Source organism: Dermacentor andersoni, chromosome 8 (assembly GCF_023375885.2).
Source record: "Dermacentor andersoni chromosome 8, qqDerAnde1_hic_scaffold, whole genome shotgun sequence".
NCBI classification, from domain to species: Eukaryota; Metazoa; Arthropoda; class Arachnida; order Ixodida; family Ixodidae; genus Dermacentor; species Dermacentor andersoni.
In genome coordinates, this window is record NC_092821.1 from 142997746 (window position 1) to 143005032 (window position 7287).

The 7287-nt window shown below is 49.3% G+C and overlaps 2 non-coding genes across 2 annotated transcripts; one reads left to right on the forward strand and one right to left on the reverse strand.

Annotated features, from left to right (window-relative positions):
- Window positions 1–1925: 1925 nt before the first annotated feature.
- On the reverse strand, window positions 1926–2000 carry TRNAS-GGA (transfer RNA serine (anticodon GGA)). The gene has a single exon. It is a non-coding gene; the product is annotated as a tRNA-Ser (tRNA).
- Window positions 2001–2174: 174 nt separating this feature from the next.
- Window positions 2175–2249, forward strand: TRNAM-CAU (transfer RNA methionine (anticodon CAU)). The gene has a single exon. It is a non-coding gene; the product is annotated as a tRNA-Met (tRNA).
- Window positions 2250–7287: the final 5038 nt, after the last annotated feature.

The following is a 7287-nucleotide window of genomic DNA, read 5'->3' on the forward strand; positions in this document are numbered from 1 at the left end:
TACCACGCCTGAATCCGGCCATAGCATCTGAGTAGATTTCACAGAACTCTAAGTACCATTCCAGACGTGTTAAACCAATTATTTCCATTGGTTTTCCGACACAGCTGGTAAGTGTGATCGGACGGTATGAGGAAATGTGCATAGGCTACTTGCCAGCTTAGAGAAGTGGAATGAGGCAAGTTGACTTCCATTCTTGCGGAACCGTACCCGCCTGCCAGGAGTCGTTGTACAGGAGCAAGAGTGCCTTCCGTGTTTGGTCTCGTAGGTTGCCCTGCCTGAGTAGCCGATTGAGTTAGACGCATTCCCTCGGCATTACATACCGTGCCACAGAGCACGGAACTAATGCCGTCAGGCCCTGGCGCTGAAGAACGTCTGGACAAAGCCAGCGCAGCTTCTAGTTCATCCATAGAAGAAGGGCATTCCATGCAGGGATCGCGTGAGTACAGTGGCTGGTCGAGCGTTCCCGCACCCATTCCATCGGAGTGTGCTTCACCAACAATGTTTCTGCAGAAAGATTTAGTGACGTCAATATCTCTACATTGTAGATGGAGTGCCAGAGATGTAAACGGATGGCGCGGAGCAATGCTTGTGCGAAGGCCACGAACAGTCCTCCATATAAGCGACAAAGGTTTTCGCGGATCCAGGGACTCGCAAGAGGATACCCATTGTCGCGAAGCCAACTTGTTCACATGACGCTGTATTTTCTTTTGTTTTCGTCTTGCCAATCTAAAATCATGACTGGACTTCGTGCGTCTATATCTTCGTTCCGCACGACTGCGAATTGCTCGAAGTTTAGCGAGTTCGATGTCGAAATCGGTAATTTGATAATTTTGTATTTAGGCCAATCGGTGCACTGCACGGTTCTGGAGTACTTGGAGCTAGTCAAACCTTCGACCTTCAAGTAGGTTGGGATGTGGTCGCTACCCCGCGTTTCTAAATCCGAAAACCAGTGCGCACTTTCCGAAAGCGAACGTGAAACGAAGGTGAGGTACAAGCAGCTACTATACGCTTATCCACGCAGATAAGTTAAAGTCGCCAGGGATACCCCACTGCTTCGGAGTCGATGTTAAAATTCCCCGTCAGCGCTCATAGTCTAGACGGCTTGTAGGAGATAAGTAGGCTCCAAAAATTGTAAACGCAAGCTTTTTCTTCCTCACTGTTAAGCAAAGGTATTGATTCACTTCGTCAGGAGGCACCGGACTGAAGGTGCCCAGCATCTGTAGTGCACTCTGTGCCGACGGCGTTTTCGTGTTGCTGAGCAGAATTCGCATGGCGCCCATAAATTACTGTAACATCACTATGACTTGGCGATCCTCAGTCGTCGTCGCATCCGCGGTTCGTGGGTCATTGAGGACGGCGCACTTTGATGTGATTCCGAGGCATATTGTGCTAGTGGAAGTGCAGGCAACTCTTTAGGAGGTGCGAGTCTTGCCCCATTCTTCATTTTCGCAGTGTCCGTCTTTGTGGAAGTTGGCGTGGATACGGTAGCCGCTTTGTCGGAGGGTGGTGTATATCTTTCGGTAGATGCAACTCTTCGCTATGCTCTTTGGTGGCGATGTCGTCGTCGCCTGAGAGTAGCGGCAGCCTCTCTGTGTGCTGAATGGTCCCGTACCATACGTTTGAGTACTGCTCACTCGTTCCTTACCCGCGGGCAATCATTGCATGAGGTCACATGAGTACCATGGTAGTTAGGCCACTTTAACACAGTTGCGCGGCAGGCATCTGCTGAATGAGATTCAGCGCACCGTGGGCACACCAGGTTTTGCTACAGACACCTTTTACGTAGTAGTTCTGCGGAAACCCGCAAGGAGGAGAGAAGTAATGAATAAAGGGAAAATTAGACATCAACCCTGTCGTAGCAAATTGCTATAAAAGAAACCCATACGGGTTCCTCGAAAGAAAAGCCTCAAAGTTGAAGAAAAATTCGTCCTGGTCCGGGACTCGAACCCGGGACCACCGCCTTTCCGGGGCAGCCGCTCTACCATCTGAGCTAACCAGGCGGCTAACAGATGGCAGTGCGAAATAGAATTTGTCGACAACACGAAGCAAAGGCAAGTGTTTGACGTAGTAGTTCTGCGGAAACCCGCGAAGTGGAGAGAAGTAATGAATAAAGGGAAAATATGACATCCACCCGTTCGTAGCAGTTGCTACAAACGCCCTGCCATCTGCTAGCCGTCTGGTTAGCTCAGATGGTAGAGCGGCTGCCCCATAAAAGCAGTGGTCCCGGGTTCGAGTCCCGGACCAGGACGAATTTTTCTTCAACTTTGAGGCTTCTTTTTCGAGGAACCCGTATGGGTTTCCTTTGTAGCAATTGCTACGAACGGGTGGATGTCTGATTTTCCTTTCATTCATTACTTCTCTCCACCTTGCGGGTTGCCGCAGAACTACTACGTCAAACACTTGCCTTTGCTTTGTGTTGTCGACAAATTCGATTTCGACCTGCCTCCTGCTGGACGCCTGGTTATCTCAGATGATAGAGCGGCTGCCCCGGAAAGGCGGTGGTCCCGGGTTCGAGTCCCGGACCAGGACGAATTTTTCTTCAACTTTGAGGCTTTTCTTTCGAGGAATTCGTATGGGTTTCCTTGGTAGCAATTGCTACGAACAGGTGGATGTCTGATTTTCCCTCTATTCAGGCACCTTTTACGTGTCCCATCTTGCAGCATTGCAGGGGCTTCGGTAAGTATGGGCGGACTGGATGGCGGATGTGGCCAACCTTGAGGTGTGAGGTAATGCTGTCTCCCTCAAACTCAAGCATCAGGCCACGTGTGTCGTCAAGTCTTGTGATGTGCGTCATAAGGGTGCCTTCTGTAGTGGGCTTTATCATTATTGGTAAGTCGTCTGTTGGTATAGAAATATCGACGTCATAAATGACGTCGACAGTGCCATTGCAGCCTGTAGGAATGATGGATCGCATTTTCACTTTGACGATCTCCGTTACGTGCCGTAGGATTTGCAGTGCACTACGGTGTAGAACATCTACTGCGGGGACTTTCTTCCGTGCGTTGCTTCTCACGCCTTTTATCTGGTTTGGCGCGATTCCCTCCAGAAACGCAGAAAGGACTTGCCTGTTTAGGAGTCGCAGATTGGACACTGGGTCCACAGGCATGAAGAGCATAGTGTATGGCCAGCGCTTTGGTGTTGTCTCCCCGGTGCAGACACTTGGCGGCGATGACCTCCGTAGCAGTCTTCTTTTTGTAGTTCGGCTCGTGACAAGCGTAAAATCGTCGTCCGACGAGTCGACGCTGGCAGGGTACAACTCGATTGCCTCGCTGTCCGTGTCACTTGACGCATTTCCCCGTTACCTGGACGCGACCCGGCGTGATGGCAGGGCGCCAGAAAGGTCCTCGAGGGCTCCTTTATCTATTGCCCCAACAAAGGAGCGGCAGCTCCCAGAATTTGGACAGAAACAAAACGAGACAAGGGTACCTCGGGACTTTTTCCTGTAGCAGAAAATATGGGTCGAATCAGCCAACTTCCCAAGATAACAATAATGGCTCGTACGTTAACAGTTTCTAATCGAACGGCGATATAGATTCATAATGGGGAAGGGCGATTACATTAAATACGGAAGAAAACGACCCGGGCGAAAGCACAAACATTGAATACTTACGCCTCGGCTTTGGCAGAGCTTGTGTGTCCACTCCCTCAACCTCCTTGTCAATGCGCGTTTAACCAGTCCTAAATATCACAAGACAAACGCGTGCTTTGTACTAGCACTTTAATACGAAGATTACATTATTAACTTGCTGAGCTTTCTTTCGTTTTAGGACAGTGTCAGCACCACGGTAGGAATAGTAAAGCTCACTTTGTGAAGTCTTCGCTGTTTAAGACGCAGCGACTTGGTCTCACTCGGCAAAACTGGGAAAAATGTATTCTCAGTCGACTGCCTTCCTATTGCTTTTTGTCTTTGATATATATGAGAGAGAACTGACGCCATTAGAGTCTTTTTTCGCAAGCCTTTAGAAAGAAGGGAAAGGCCTATACCGAAGCGCGTTCACAGTTTTTTGCTCAGAAGCGCTTGTTTAAATCTAACCTCCATGAGAGCGATTTTGTGCGAGACAGCGACGAGTGGCGGCTTCGAGCGACGGATCGGGCTGTCGCTTGAACAGATCGCTCGGTCTGCTCGTCGGTCTTAATTGGTCGCTTTACGCCCGGAAGTGCTATGAGCGACTCGCCAATAGGGCGAAGCCGGAACTTGATGTAGTACGTTCCTGAAATACCACCGATTGTCGCACGCAAGGAGCAAACAGTTGAATTTTTATACGTGGAAGGATGTGAACTTGCTGCAAGACACTCAGAAATATTTTATACTGCTTTTTGAAGTAAAATACAGCAACTTAAAATAATGAAGCAGGCGTCACGCTAGTTTCGGCGCCTATATTGCTGCCGTCATACCGGCAACACCGGGAGACGTCGCTCGAAGTGATCGCAGGCATGGGGTACGACTTGCGGGCGATGAGCGAACACGAAAGCCATCTCCATAGCGTCGCTTGTTGCTGTCGCGTGCAAGGTCACTTGCATGGGTTTTATACTTTATTCTCTGACACTGTTGCACCCCGTTCTTTTCTATGTGCAGGTCTTGCGCCAGGCGACTGAAGGATATAAAGTCATCTTGCAGCACTGTACTCCGCTAGTCAGCGGGCTGGTGAATCATGTCTAAAGCATTGCATGTAAAAGATTCCATAATCGCCAGACCTGCAACCCCCAAAAGCCGCCTGGAATGGCACGTCCAGAACATCCCATGCACAAAGACGGCTGGGGCAAGCTGTCACTTACTGGAGCACCGTCGTGGCTTAAACCATATCCTTCTAGACGCTGGCCTAGAGATTCGGGAAGCCAGGCGAGGAAAGACCAGGGGCGATGCCCTTATTGCCGTCGTCGAGGCAAGCACCTGCGGGCATCTCCTGTCCGGCTCAGACAAAGACTTGCGCAGATCGAAGCCTCTGGATCTTGTTCAACATCTACTGGCCGAGCATCGCTGCATCACAGCGATAGAATTCAACGCGAGCTCGAAGCAACGCCGTTCGTTGCTTTCTGCAGTAAAACGTAATTGTTCTGTGAAAAGCGTTGCCGTCTGCGGCGCATTTATGGGAGCAGACGATGCAGCTTTCATGTGCGAGGTGATCAAGTCTTTCTCGCATCTCGAGAGTCTTGCTTTCAAGGTTCATGATTTCGAGAAGGAATGGGGAATGAAGCCACGTTTGTTTGGGACATCACTTGATCTAGGCAGGCATCACCTGACGACTCTCGACGTGGCAGAACTTTCGATGTCCCCTAGCGAGGCGAGTTCTCTCATCCATGCTCTCATGGAAAACAAAACTATCACTGACCTGCGCGTCGGACAAAGCGTGTTCGGCTACCGTGACGAAGCCTGCAACGCACTGTTCGCCAGCTACCTTGCAAAAGAAGACTCAGCGCTGCGAAAATTGACGCTAAAATCGAATGCCTATTCCGACAGCGACTTGCTATTGAGAGAACTGATCGATCCGTTGTGCAAGATGACTTCTTTGGAGGAACTGAACGCGGACATCGCTCTGTTGACGGAAGAATTGTAAGTATAGGTGGCATTGTATTACCGATCGACGCTATAACATTCAGACATTTCCCAGCACTCCTCCCGGGACTTTCGTTGTCAGCAGAGACAAGGAATGCACTCTTTGACTAGTTGAGAACGGAGAGTCGATTGTATTTATGCAAAAGTAAAAGTAGGTTTCGGTGGCAGTGTTGGCGCCCCAGTCGGGCAGCCACCTCGGTCCCATGAAAGAGCATGGGGCACTCACCCCCACTGCGGGCCACAGCGAAGCGTGATATTTTTGATACTTCTTAACCTTGTAATATCCGATGTGTTGTATAATATCTCTGCGCTACTGCGAATTTGCTACCTGAAATTTTCATTTTAAGAGGGGACACCTAAGCAATGTTGTCCTTGGTGTCAGTGTTTGTTGGCTTCTTAAGATACGACTAATAAAATTCGGGCTCATCGGCTAACCCCCTTCCTTCCCTATAGGAGATTGTTTTGCACTGGCGGGAGCGTTTAGTTTTGAAGGTTTCATTGAAGTGTGTGCACACACACACACACACACACACACACACACACACACACACACACATATATATATATATATATATATATATATATATATATATATATATATATATATATATATATATATATATGTATATATATATATATTGCGGACTATGTCTTCCTTTGCGAGCTAGCTCTGTTGCAGGCCCATCCAGAAAGAAATACAGCGTAAATCTGAGTGCCCCTGGGAATGCGATGACGATGACGTCGATAATGATAATAACATTTGACAAACGTTTGGCAGGTGATTACACTTCTAGTTGACGTCGATCAAATACGGTCGCTCCAGTGGGGTATTCAAATTAAATCGGGCTATTCCGACCCCCATTCCACATTATCAGCTCAACCATGAAAACATCGTCTTTTATCGACTTCAATTACACGTTGGATCACCTTTTTTTAAAATGTGTACTTTCATGGAGAAGAACGAAAATGTAGAAATCGACATAGCTTTTCTTCTCGAACTGGCTTTGGGCAGTGCCCGGTTAATAACGCGCCATGACTCACTGTGAGGCTTATATAACCAGTATGTCCTGTATGAAGAGCTTGTAGATCCAGTGGTCACTGTCAATCAGCACTGCTGTAACGTAGAGTTCACAGACCTAAAGTGTGGTGGATGCCTTGAACGTCCTCTGCGAATGACGTTGGCTGCGATTCTTCTACGCGGTATGGAACGCCGATCTGAGTATGTAACGTGAGTTCTTAAAGTAGTCCTATTGCTTATTGATATTTACCGATTTGTTTCCCCCTCGAGTTCAATTGCTCTTCTGCAAACACGTGTTTTCTATATGTGTTTGGCAGCGTGGGTGCGGTCAGCCTCTTCGCCGAAGTGGTCCTTCGGAGCGCCACACTGCGGAGCCTGAGGTTACCGTCGTCGTTCTGCGAATGCCATGCCACATTCTGGAGCACTACTGTCCAGCTTCCACATCCCGAAGCCGCGCAATGCATGCAGGTCTGGCTCGCAGCCCTGCGGAGACCGAACTTGCTGCTCAGCAAGCTCTGCATCGACTTGCGGGGCTTCGGCGAAGCTGAGTGCCAAGCCTTCTTGGGTGCAGTTGCGGAGACGCACGCTCTGAAGTCGGTGGTCGTTCTCTCCTTGCCCGCAATCGACCGGCCAGAGAGGGTGTGCACCACCATGCAGGAGCGAGGACTGAACGACCGAGTGGTCATCCGCAGGGCTTACTTGCGCAACGCAGAAT